Below are 13,794 nucleotides of genomic sequence, written 5' to 3'. Positions count from 1 at the left end.
GACCTCACTCGCGATCCAACGTATGTCACTCCTCCTTCTCCCCATGGCCTAAGTGTAACTTGCTTCCGAGCATAGTCGATAATTGCCAGATGCTTCACCAACCAATCTATCCTGAGAATAACGTCGTAACTAATCATAGGGAGAACACCTAAGTTTACGGGAAGTACTCTTCTACAGATGCTAATAGGGCATCCACAAACTACACGCTTACAAACTACAGTTTTTCCTACGGGAGTAGTTACAGCAAGACCGGGTTCCAAAGTGCGTACCACAAGTCTAGACAATCTTACAAACATAATAGATACGAAAGAGTGGGTAGCCCATGAATAAAACAAAACTGAAGCTTCAAATTCAAGTACAGTTACAATACTTGTCACCACTTCTAATCCTCCCTCTTACTTTCCCTGAACAATTTACAAGTCTCACTTTGTTAACATATTAAGCACAACGTTTTTCTCAAAAAATTAGAGTTCATGTGCAATGAGTGTATATCGTGACAGTTACCAATATACATGTTTTTGTACAAAAAATAGTTGTGCGGTCATGGAAAATAATAGCGAGCATTATGTGAGTTAAAACTCACTTAGGTCGTACAAATTCTCTAAATACTCCTCCAAATGGTCCGGGTTCCCCAAATCTGTGGAAAATCTTCTATTAGTTCTAATTCCACTAAAACAACCCTATAACAAGAAAACAGGAGCTATCAGATGGTTGGCCAAAATAGGGTTCCCTGGAATGCTTCTAACCGTACGTCTAAGCTTGAGGCCGTACATTCGCTCCGAAGATTTCAGCTAGAACCTCATTTTGTCCATGCGTCCTCCTATCCTCTCAAACCGATTTCTAAGGTTACCAAAAGACTTTCTAAGGCTTCCTATCTCAAAATAATATCTCCATGTATACGAAAACACGTTTGAACAAGATAAAATACTAAACCGCCAAGATTAAGCATAACCTAGCTAAAAACTCAAAACAAACAACTAAGCTAGCTAGCATTTAAACATCATAACAGCTAAGAATCGAGCTAGGCTTAAGGATATTACCTCCTTGAAGCGAAACTTCAAGAACTTCATCTCCTTCTTCAAGAACTCACAAAACCTCACAAAACACTCACACAACGGGTTCTCGAGAGCCTAGGGGCGTGAAAACGGGTTTAAAAGGCGAAGGGGGGGGTGGGTATTTATAGGTGGAGAAAAACTGAAAGCTTTACCAACTACTCTGAAAAGGTAGCGTAAGTCAAGTACAATTTACATAGTGGTCCAAAGGTTGTAGCGTACTTCCACGTATTACCCAAGAGGTATTCCAAAACCAGCGTACGTCCGGGTGGTCCCCAGCGTACATCCTTGTACTATTTGCAGACGTACGTATGATGATCCCCCTACGTACGTTTTCTACTACAGACAAGACTGTACGTCCAGTAGGTTAGGCGTACGTCCAGTCTGAAAGTGCAAATTCCCAAAATGCCCTTCTAATGCCCCTTAGTGACCCAAAACCCAAATCAACCCTCTAAATAAGCTACCTAAGCTTAATTAATTATTTGGGTCACTACATGGAGACTCAAAGAGGGGGTAGGGTTTTCTCTGAGGAGAAAGAAGAGAACGTTTCAGAAAAGGGGAAGTTCCTTGATCAATGAGGAGAGGCATACCCTCTCAACCCCCTTTCCCTCCGTCGTGGCATGGCACAAACATCAAATGGTTGTTTGACGCCACAAAATGGAACCCTGGGCTCTAATACACCAGGGTTGTATATGTAGGGCATGGCAAAATGGAAGGGGTAAGAAATTATAGAGGTCCTATCAATGCACTACATTCATGGACTCAAGAGCTAAACTTAATGAGGATGTTGTCGATTGGGGATCTTTATTTATAAGGTGATGTTTTCTTAATATTGGGAGATAGGACCTTAATAGAAGATGAATGTAGCTAACAAGGGCTAAGCAAAGGGCTATCATAAAATACTCAATGTCTAGGTAATTTCAAGAGGTACCCATAGACCCCGATTGCGAATGGAACTACCTTCTCTTTGAGTGGATGAAGCTAGGAGCTAGTTAATTGTTTCGACAATTGGTACAATATGGATAACATCGACTATGAAACTCTTGATGATATGTCAAACAGCATTCCACATTACCATGCTGGTGAAGACCCAAAACAAATAGAAGGCCAATACTTAGATGTGTTTTTGCAGCTCAACGAAGACTTGGAAGACAACGATGCAGAAATAAACCCAGTGCGCTGAAGAATCACTATAGCACCCTGTCTTATACGAAAACAATATTACTCATTAATTGCTCAATCAAAAAGTTAAGTTCATAAAAACTCCTTTAAATAAAATAAAATTAAACCAAACATCTCATAACATTTTAGATGTAAGCCATCTTATTATTATTTATCCAACTCATCACAATAAAACTTGACGCGAAAACCATTAGAATTAACATAGAAAGTAGGTTGTAACAAAACAAACTAATGTGCTAGGTGCACTTATTCAATTCTTTTTTTAAGTGAGGGCTTCTTTCTGGAGTTTCCTTAGCCCGTAGAACCATTTGTGACATCATCTGTGGGTTGTTTTAAAACACAAAAAGTAAGGGGTGAGTCAAATATTCAATAAGTACATACAACATAGAGTAAATAAAGTTAGAAACAATTTTAACATTCAAAACATAAAAAAAATACAAATAAAACATTCACACACATCGTCAATCTTCTCTTTCCTTTAAACTCTTGAGTTGTTGATACATAATTACGACATGTGTGTAAGGGTCGACGATCGACATTAGACCGGCTCCATGCTCATGGCCACACGTGTAGCCACATCTCAGACATGGATATCACTTGATAAACTATGATGCAATCGAGTGAGCCATTCTCGATCGACCATACAAGATGGTTGCAACAAATAAGTGCACCTATCACATTAGTTTGTTTTGTTCCAGCATACTTTCTATGTTAAGCCTAAGGGCTCAAAAGTTAGGTTTTGGTGGGATGAGTTATAATTTTTTATAAGACGTTTGGTTTGATTTGATTTTTAGTTTATGGAATTCTTATATCTTTATGTTTCTGATTGAGTGCACTACTCGAAAGATGACCTATACCGATGCTGATAATAGGTCATCAACATCTACTTTTTGATTGACACTGATACTTTTCAATTCTTTATTTTAATTATTTTGATAGAGAGTCAATAGCGTCAACCAAAATTGGGTGCTAATGACCTATTATCAACGTCCCCCTAAAATAGTCGACGCTGATAATAAGTCATCAACGCCCACTTTTGCGTCAGCGTTGATACTTTTCAATTTAAAATTTTTTATTTTAATTATTCTGATAGAGGGTCAATAGCATCAACCAAAAGTGGATGCTGATGGCATATTATCAGCGTCGACTAAAAAATAGTCGACACTGATAATAGGTCATCAACGTTGAACAGTGTCGCCCCTGATGTGGCTCTTGAGAAAACACATTAGTGATGTCGACGTTGATTGTTTATTAGTAGCATCGATATTTGTCGACCCTCATAGTTAATTATTGCCACTAATTGCTTTCCCCCCTCAACCCACACGTGGCATAATTTCCCGCCAGGATATTAGCATTGACATATTAGCATCGACTTGAAGGTAGACACTAATTAATACTAACGTGCTTTTAGCATTATGGTTGAGTATTAGCTGTGGACGCTAATATGTACTTATTAGTGTCAATGTTAAAAAGTCGATGCTAATAATGTCGCCGCTAATGGACGGAGTTCTTGTAGTGTATGTTTTGTAGTGAGAGAGAACTTTATACCAGATCCAAGATTAATGATCATAGACTTTATGCAATTAAAAGCACAGTCCATATTTGCATCCACCAGATTGCATACACTAATCATAGCAAAATTCGTAGTCGTTTCGCCTGCTTATGCAATACGTACGACATGTCGTAGGGCATATTAGATATTTGTAGATTTTCTTCATCGGGTTTTTAAAATCAATCAATGGAGGGAAAGGAGAATACTAAGGGAGAATAGAGGAAGGGGAAATAGGAGGGAGGGCAGAAGGGTCATTAGCTTCTGCAACAGTTGGAAAAAGCATAATCAATGCAATTAGCACCAAAGTGCCTTCTTCATATCATTTCCTTTCTTTGCTCGCATGCTCTCTGTTGAAATATTTTGTTATTCATAAGAAAGAAATCCTATTTCTTGTACTGTAAGAGTTGAATTTCAATATATATATATATTTCCAATTAAAATTTGTTTTATTTTCTAACAAGTTTTTATCCAATTGAAAAGTTTCTATTAATTCAAATAGAGAATTAACAAGAGCAAATTTTGACAAGGTCTACTAACTTTTTGGTTTATATTATTTTTAGTTGAAGCTGTACACCTTTTCACTAGGGTTATGAGTTATGTACGTTGTAGCCAGAGTTATTATATGATTACTTATATGAGAGGCCAGATATATGAGAATTATTGATGAATTAAAAAGCACGTCTTTCCAAGTTACGTAGAGACATTTGAGCCTGTAATGATAAAAGTATATGCAGGGGGATGTAGATGATGTAACTATGTAACTTAGGTTCTATTTGTTTTAATGTAAATTTTTATTCTGAAAAATATTTTTCCTATTTTTTGCATGGTATTTAGTGTTATCAAAAATAATAGTTTGAGCAAAAAAGCTTCATTAGTTTCAGAAAATAGTTTCCATTTTTAAATTTTGTAAATCATTTTTCGAGTTTTAGTTTCTCCTTCTCAAATCGCCGAACCACCGTCAAACCCCTGTCGACTGCAGGACCACCGCTGGACAACTGTTATGCCAAATATTCTAGTTTATCTTAAAAAAAAATAAACAATTTTATTTTTAAACAAAAATGTCAAACAAAAAAAAATTGTGTTTTAGGGCACCATCCCTAACATTTATAGGCTATGCAACTAAAGCAACCTTGTACATCTCTTAAATCCCCCTTTTGATAAAGTCAGCCAGGATTCAATTTTAAATCTATGAACTGATACAAATTTTAGTAGCTAATTAAGTACTTGGCCCCTTGGATCTTTTAGCTAATTAAGTCTTTTTCATGAACTTAGCAAATAATAAAAGGATATTCAACAATGAGAAAGGAACTATAAATGCTCTCCCTCTACCAAATCGTTTGTGTTTTCTAATATACCAAAATAAACTAATTACATAGTTCTAGATTTGTTTTTCCCTGTGTTGATCAAATCATCCCACATTACTCACTATATTTAGAAATGTTGCAAATGTATAGTAGTAAACTGCTCTCACTTTCACACTCCCAAACTTTTTTCAATTTATCAAATTTATTGACACCAACTACTTGATGTGCCTCTCTTAGCTTGATCTATACTAAAGAGTCACAATATGATGGATATTGGTCTAGTCGGAAACCTAATTGTCAATATCGGCCGGAGTGAAATAAGAGGAAACAATTAAGCCAAAAAACCGAACACGCTGTCGATATCGGCTTGCAATATGGATATCCCAAGACACGTTGCTACAAAAAATCTAGGGAAATGTTGTTACAGGAAATCTTGGGAAAATACACCAAAATTAACCAATCTATTCTAAGAAGCAATACAAGTCCAACAACCCCGGGATTTTTAGGATCACAGTATCAATCCCGAAAATTGGGAATCGGATCGGATGCTAACAACCAATATTTTTGCGTACATCCGATACTAGAGACAAGAGCATACGTATAGTCAATAAGGGTGGGGTCTGGTTTTTGCTTCAAGGCTTTATGGTTAAGTGTGAGGGTTTTGGGTTATGCAGAGATAGCTTAGGGTTTTCTGTTTATGGCTAATTTAGAAGGCTATTAACTTGTTGAGTAAGGGTTTAAAACTCTTTTTAAAACGTTTAAAAATTCTAGGTATTACACTCTGTCTTTCGGCTGAAAAAAGAGTGAGGTTTTCTCTTTATTTAATCGTTGGCCCGACGCTTCTTCATTTTTCTAACACCATCTGAAGTCGTGACCATTCGTGAGAAGTAGCCTTACAGAAAAGAAGACTGTCATCACAAAGAACAAATGATTTATCCTAACCCTTCCGCGTGCAATTGGAACGCCTGTAATTTCCCGATTCCTTTCCGCCCTTTGCAACATGGCACTAAGAGCCTCCGTACACATAATAAAAAGATAAGGGGATAAGGGATCACCCTGGTGAATACCACAAGACGGTTTGATGTGACCATTTGGACTTTCATTAATCAGAATTGAGTACGAGACTGAGCTTATGCACTTCATTATTAGAGAAACTCATCTGCTAGAAAAAACCAATCTACTCATAACCCCTTCTAAAAAGCTTCATTCCACTCTGTTATACGCTTTACTCATATCAAGTTTCAGTGCCATAAAATCTATCTTCCCTTTCATGCGAGTGTTCATAGTGTGCATGATCTCATAAGAAACTATAACATTGTCAGTAATATGTCTACCAGCCAGAAATGCACTTTGGTTCGGAAAGATAATATAAGGTAAAACCCTTTTAAGTCTATTAGCAATTAATTTAGCAACCAATTTGTAAATCACATTACATAAGCTAATAGGTCTAAAGTCCATAACCCTAATAGCAACTTTCTTTTTAGGGATGAGCACAATATTCGTGTCGTTTATCAACTCATGAGATCTACCAGAATTTAAACAAAACAGGACTGCTTTAGATACCTCCTTTCCAATCACCGGCCAAAACTTCTAGTAGAAAAACGGAGCAAACCCTTCTGGTCCTAGGGACTTATACAGAGCCATTTGCGATATAGCAAAGCCAACTTCCTCTGTAGTAAAATCCAAAACAAGCTGGCCATTCATCTCTGCCATTACTTTTTCTTCCACCACACCAAAGCACTCATCCCTTCCTATCAGGTTTGAGGACATGAAAATTGATAGTACTCCAAGAAAGCATTATAGATATTGTCTGGATTAGTGCACTTAACCCCTTCTGCATTCATAACTACATCTATGTGGCTTCTTTTCCTCCGTTGATTCGCATGCATATGAAAGAACTTGGTATTTCTATCCCCATTCTGTAGCCAGTGGACATTCGCCCTTGCTTCCATTTTAAATCTTCTCTTTCAAGCTTATCATCTATAGCCTTCTGAAGCTTTTCTATCTCACCCCACAGTCTCTGGATCGGTTTGACCCTTAAGTAACTCAATTATGTCTGTTTTCTTTTTTACCCAATCAATCTTCCACCTATACCCTCACTGTTTAGTCCATTTCTTCAACTTAATTTTACATTGTTCGAGCTTACTCAAAACAATATCAAGAGGACCCCCCTCAGTCACTCCTCCTTCCCACGCATCCTTGACCACTTGAAAGCAAGCTTCATTGACTATCCAGCTAGCTTTAAACTTAAAAGCCTCTCCCATCTCTATTTTCCGCACTACTCCTCCCCCCATAACTTACAACTAGAGGATAATGGTCAGTGCTTGTAGGTTCTAGAACAAAGACATCCGCCTCACAGCTGTATCAAGTCTCTCTCTTGTAAAGTAGGCATCCTTTTTATTATTGTACGAAGTGAATTTGGACCCAATAAACTTAAGATCACTAAACTGACATGCCTCCAATCTTCTAAACCCCTCCATCTGTCTGTCAAGACGTAGCACCACACCATATTTTTCTGAAATATCTGTGATCTCATTGAAGTCCCCTACACATAACCATGGAAGTGGAGTAAGTCTCGGAGATGCCATAACAGGCTCCACCCTTCCCCTCTGTGTGTTGTTTCTGGATTGCCGTAGAATCCTCTTAGTTTCTATTAAAAGTCCCTACCCACCTCTTTTATTACTGCATTAATGTGACAGAGCGAGTAATTTTGAATTTTCAGCTCCACACTCTCCTTTTAGAAGAGCGTCAAACCACCACTACGCCCAACACAAACAACCACAAACACACAATCAAAGCCTAGTTTCCCTTGTAAAGATTATATTTTATTTCTATGCATTTTTGTCTCCATGAGAAATAAAATATTGGGGTGCTTATCCCTCACCAATTGGCAAAGGCTCCGAATTGTTCATGGGTTTCCAAGCCCACAATAGTTCTAACTTAGTAGTTTCATAATGAGCAACGGGGCTGGAATCCAGCCTCCGCCACTCCGGTCAACTCAATCTCGACCACTTTCGATCTCAAATCTGACTTCCTCTTCTTCCCACTCCCATCTATCCGAAACAGCTAGCGTGCTTTCTGTGCCATATTGATTGGGAATAATAAATTCTCCAGGGCCATCCCTTTCCCTAGAGAACTCTGCCATCATCAAGTCTTCTTCATCCCTTAGCCTAAGCTCATCCAGATCCTACCTCTGCAATTGTTGGCCCACCTCAATTCCATGCAGTTCCACCCTCTTTAGGCAGCTTACTTAATTTCGACACTAGAGGGCATGCATGGAGTAGATCGATATTTTTTGCTACCTCCTTGAGTGGGTCCACATGTACCATATTATTATCATATGCCTCCAAATCAGCCCCCACCGTACGTGCACACTACCTCCACGTGAGGGTCCAGCATATATAGGCCTACTAATTGTAGACTCCCTTTTTCTCTCTTGCACCTTCAACACCTCCTCACTAACAAAACAGCCTCCAACTTAATTACTCACTGCCTCCACGTGAGGGTCCAGCAAAATTCTGCTGAATTCTGCTCAAAAGGATATTGTAGTTAGGAAATGATAAAAACTATTCTATCAACCATTTTTGTATAGTGAATGGGGTGAATTTATTACTGAATTTTTGTAGAATCCACATGAATCAATTAGATTTGCAAAAATATATGATTGAGAGAATGATGTGTATTAAGTCTCCTATGTTTAGAGATGTTGCAAATGAATAAGTAGTAAACACTGCTCCCAAACTTTTCTCGGTTTATCAAATTTTCTGACACCAACTATTTGCTATGGCTCTCTTAGCATGATCCATATTGAAGAGTCACGATATGATGGGTATTGTGTTATGGGTATTGGTCCAGTCGGAAACCTAATTGTCGATATCGGCCGGAGTGAAATAAGAGGAAACAATTAAGCCCAAAAATCTACTTGAATAGCTAGCTTGCAATATGGATATCTCAAGACACGATGCTACAAAAAAATCTCGGGAAATGTTGTTACAGGAAATCTCGAGAAAATACACCGAGAGTAACCAATTTATTCCGAGAACCGATGCAAGTCCAACAACCCCGGGATTTTTAGGATCACGAAATCAATCCCGAAAATTGGGGAATCAGATCGGATGCCAACAACCACTATTTTTGCCTCTCTCCGGGTAAAAAGGGTCGACTCTTTACTATAGAGTTGTTATCATTTTCAAAAAAGCTTGATAATTTAAGTATCGGAGCTATCTTTTTGGCATATTTCAGCAAGTCTTTTTATCTAATTTTTTTTTTAGTTTTGAAGGTAACAATTCCCCTGGCTCTTGAGACTTGATCAATATCAATCTCTTTGAGCCCGTGTTGCCACTAATCTTTTCTTGGCAACCAAACAACCTAAAATCCAAAACACTAAAATCTTCTAACTCTAACTCAGCCAAAATGGATCGTATTTAGCCCTATTACGACACCCTAAACTTTTAAATCTCTATTTGAAAGAGATAAACCTTTTTCTGGATGCTCATTAATTTTGTGTGCTCGAAAATCCTCAACACTAGTGGATGTCATTGTCTAGACTCTTGTATTCTTAAAAAATAAACTAAGAAAGTTGGTGTATCTTTAATACCTTTGCTGTAGTAAAATTATCACGTTTTCTTGCCATTGCTTTAGTAGACATGTTAATTAATTAATGAACTTGATAACATCTTTTAAGCGTCTTGAGCTTGTCGTTGTGACAGCTACTTCTGTCGTGGTCCTTTATGAAATTTTCTTTTTCCTCCTGATCTCATCCTTGTCGTTTAACAACATTAATATGGCATTTTTTTTTAACTCTTGAAGTATACGTATACTGAAAGGCACATGCACATAAGACATCAAAGCTCAAACACTTTTACAAATGCTGTCATAAAAAACAATTAGGCTACCACTTTGTTAGTGGATAATCAAACTGTCATCCATAAAGGCCCTTTTCGTTTCTGCTTTTTTGTTTCTTCGGTTTTTTCTTCCTCTGATCTTTGTTATTTATCGAAGCACCTGCAGCTGGTTTGCACTTAGTTACTTTCGTTCATCCTTTGCATTAGTGCATGTTGACAATGATAAGCATGGAAATTACGTGGAGAAAATTAGGTTTTGATGTGAATGAAACCCAACTCATCAAAAGATCTGGAATGTTACAAGTTGTTTTTTTTTTTTTTTTTTTTTTAACTTCATTTTAAAATTTTGAATTACCACGCAATTTGACAAGCCCTAAACTTCAAAATCTCTCAATTTGAACCCATGAACTTTCAATTTTAGTCAATTTGAACCTCTCCATCAGATTTAACCGTTAACTTCAAACGGCAATACCTAATAAGACCAAAATATCCCTGATTTTTTTTTTTTTTTTTTTATAATTTGGAATAAAGGGTAAATTTGAAATTTTATAAAACAATTCAAGGGTATAAAAGTCGTTGTCTCACTTTTAAAGTTTAAAATCTGAGGGAGATGTTCAAATTAACTATAATTGAAAGTCTATGGTTCAAATTGAGAGGTTTCGAAGTTTAGAAGACTTGTCAAATCGCGTGATAATTCAGGGGTTTAAAGTAAAAATACATTTTCTTTTTCTTTTTTCTTCTTTGCCACTAAAAAGTTCTTTTATTTTTTTATTTTTTTTAATTTTTTTATTTTTATGGCGCTGCAAAAGTAGTGTCATTGTAACAAGGGAGCCGTCACATAAAAAGAAAAAGGAGAAGACATGGATAAAAGTAAGATTAATATATATATATATTCTCGATGATTATTGTTGATAGAGTTGATCACACTACGAAAGCTCGGTCTGCCATGCCTTTAAAACAATAAGAAGAGATGCAGGGTGACTCATCGGAAAAAGCTAGTGGTGGACACTCTAATACCTAAATCAGTAAAATAGCTTTATGAAGATATAGGCTAAGAGCCTGTTTGGGACTGCATTAGAGAGTGTAAAAAGCTGTACGAAACAAAAGTTAATATGTTTGGTAAAAAAAATTTAAAAGTATTTTTTTGACTTTTTAAATTTAAAAATGGCCAAAATGCACTTTTAGCAAAAGCTTAAAAGTGAAACTTTTGCCAAAAAAACGTTTTTTTTTTTTACTTAAAATCACTATTTTTCAAATGCAATTCTAAACAAATTCTAAGAAGATTAAGGATGATTGATCGAGTACCTTGTGCTTAGGGTTTGATCCTCTTTTATGGAGTTGCATTACATAAGGTAAGTAGGTATGTCCCGCAAATATTAGAGTGTAATGGTCCGATATGGAAGGTGGTGGGTTGTAACAAAGACCTTTCCTTAAAGAGGTTCCTTTACTCAATCTCATTTTTTTATATGGCCGATCTCCTCTTCTAGATTTTCGAGTTCTAAATAGGCATGCGGGTGTGCCTTTTTTTCATAACATAATCTCCAAATATATGCTACGTTGGTTACATCGCTCCTCAGTGGGAGGCCCCTCAACTGGGACTCTCGAATTGTTCCCCTCGATTCACGAGGGTGGTCCTATTTTGAGGCCTAAGGCGTTTAAGTGGCGCTTTTTTTATATTAAATAATATTTATTTCAATATTAATATTATATTTTTATTTAAAAATCATTCTTTTCGCTTTTTGGGATGTAAAATTTATTGTTATCCAAAATTTTAGCTCCTCAATGCTCATCACAAGGCCAAAAAATATCTATACACAACCTTCACGAATTGAACGTTGTGTATAGCTACTAGTGCCCTTTTTTAAAATTAAGGAGGGGGCTCCTTTTTCTTTTTTTTTATTTTTTTTCTTTTTTCAAAGGGAAATCATTCTAGTCTCATTAATTGATAAAGGATCACAAGCATAAAGCTTTTACATCACAGAACAAAAGTTCTGAAAAAATCATAGCCGAAGCTATAAGGTTACAAGTCATAGATACATACATAACAATCTGACATTCAAGACTTATCTATGGCATCAAAATCCACTAACAAATGACTAGTCTTCAGTTATAACAACAGGTCTACTCTAGACAGACCCAATCCAATACATAGGTAACAACATCCTTCTACTGAAACTCATCCTCCTCGACTCGTAAGTTAGGAAATTATTCACATCATCAAGCCAATAGCCCAGGACCACAAAATAAAGGAAAAACAGAAATAAAAAAAATAATAATAAAAAAAAAGGAGCACAAAAGCCCACAAAACACCACCGAAGAAAGGCTGCTGGATGATTCTAGCCATAAAGCAAAAAAACCAAGCGTAGGCGTGTGGGAGTCACGATCCATCACGAGGTTGCCAGAATCAGAAGCGACAGGTGCCGTTGGAGTGGGCGGGGCCGATGTGTGCGGTGGAGTGGCGCGTGTCGAGGTGGGTCTGGCGGAAGGACGTAGATCAAGCTTTGAACAGTCTGATCCAAGAACCCCATCAACCCCAAAAAAAAAGACACGGCAAAAATGATGGATGGCACACCCGGCACAGTGGGGCTTAAGCATGTAACAAAAGAAAAATAATCCAAAAGAAACAGGGGGGCTTAATTAAAGCATATATATTGACGGCAATTAGGTATTTAATTTTTTTTTTTTTCAAAATTATTTTATTGAGATGGCCTTATTAAATTGGTGGCCTTTTTTAAATTACTTATTTACCATAATTAGGAGGCTTTAATTTAAGAATATAGAGGGTAATAAGAACTTTAATTTTTTTTTATTAATATTTATTAATTGGGATGTCATATTAAATTGGGAGCCTTAGACGGCCGCCTAATCTGCCTAGCTAAGAGTACGTTGACCTGGCTCTGGGAAACCTATGCTAGGCTACCCAAGGGGATGTGTCCCTCACAAGTGAACCTCCAACTGGGGTCCGTTGATTTCTTGAGCTTCTAGGGGCCCTCGATCCCTCAAATCCTTAGGATTCTTCGATTACGCTCGGTCCTCGGAAGTTAGTCAGTAGGCCTCCCTAGTCTCGGGCCTCTAGAGATTGGAGAGTATTTTCCACCACTAATTATAATAATAATCATAATAAAAAAAGACAACCAGAAAGAGGAGCGAAACATAAGAACACACAGTCCTCAAAAAATACTGAATCATCATTTGGCAATGAATTAAGTTATAAATAAATTTATAATATATATACACTTGTTTTTTAAACTTATCATCATGCTCCGAAAGACACTAACTGTATTGTTGTCCACTACATGTGTCAGTGTCACCATAATTTTTAAGAAGCCATATGTTTTTAAGAAATATCAATATATATTCTGACTTCTGAGAATACTTGTAATTGTACGTCATTTTCATGTCTTGATCACTTAATTACCTCATTTAAATATATATTTAGTGAAATATTTATGGTGTATGTGTCTGCTCCTGGAGGAAAAAGAGATGGGGAAATAACTTCATTTTTATGTGGTGAATATCTTTCTAAAGTGCACTATTTGATTAACGGAAAATTTCAAGAATAATCCAATTGCTCAAGCGTCTATATAATGAGAAAACTTCACTACAATTGAGTCCCTTTCCGTAACTCAATATAATCACTCAAAATATATACTATCTCAAGGAAAAATTGCACACGAACTAAGCAGATTCCATATAACAATTATGCGAAACACACACGAACTATAAACTCCGGAGGGTCAGGATATCAACGGATCAAGGAAAGGTTTTCTGACAAGCTCAAAGCATCTATTTTCAATTTCGATAGATTGATTGAGACACTAATCATCCTAAGAAATTAGGGGCTACCGGAAGGCCTAGAT

Source organism: Corylus avellana, chromosome ca7, assembly GCF_901000735.1.
Source record: "Corylus avellana chromosome ca7, CavTom2PMs-1.0".
Lineage (NCBI taxonomy): Eukaryota > Viridiplantae > Streptophyta > Magnoliopsida > Fagales > Betulaceae > Corylus > Corylus avellana.
Note: the sequence above shows the minus strand (reverse complement) of the source record.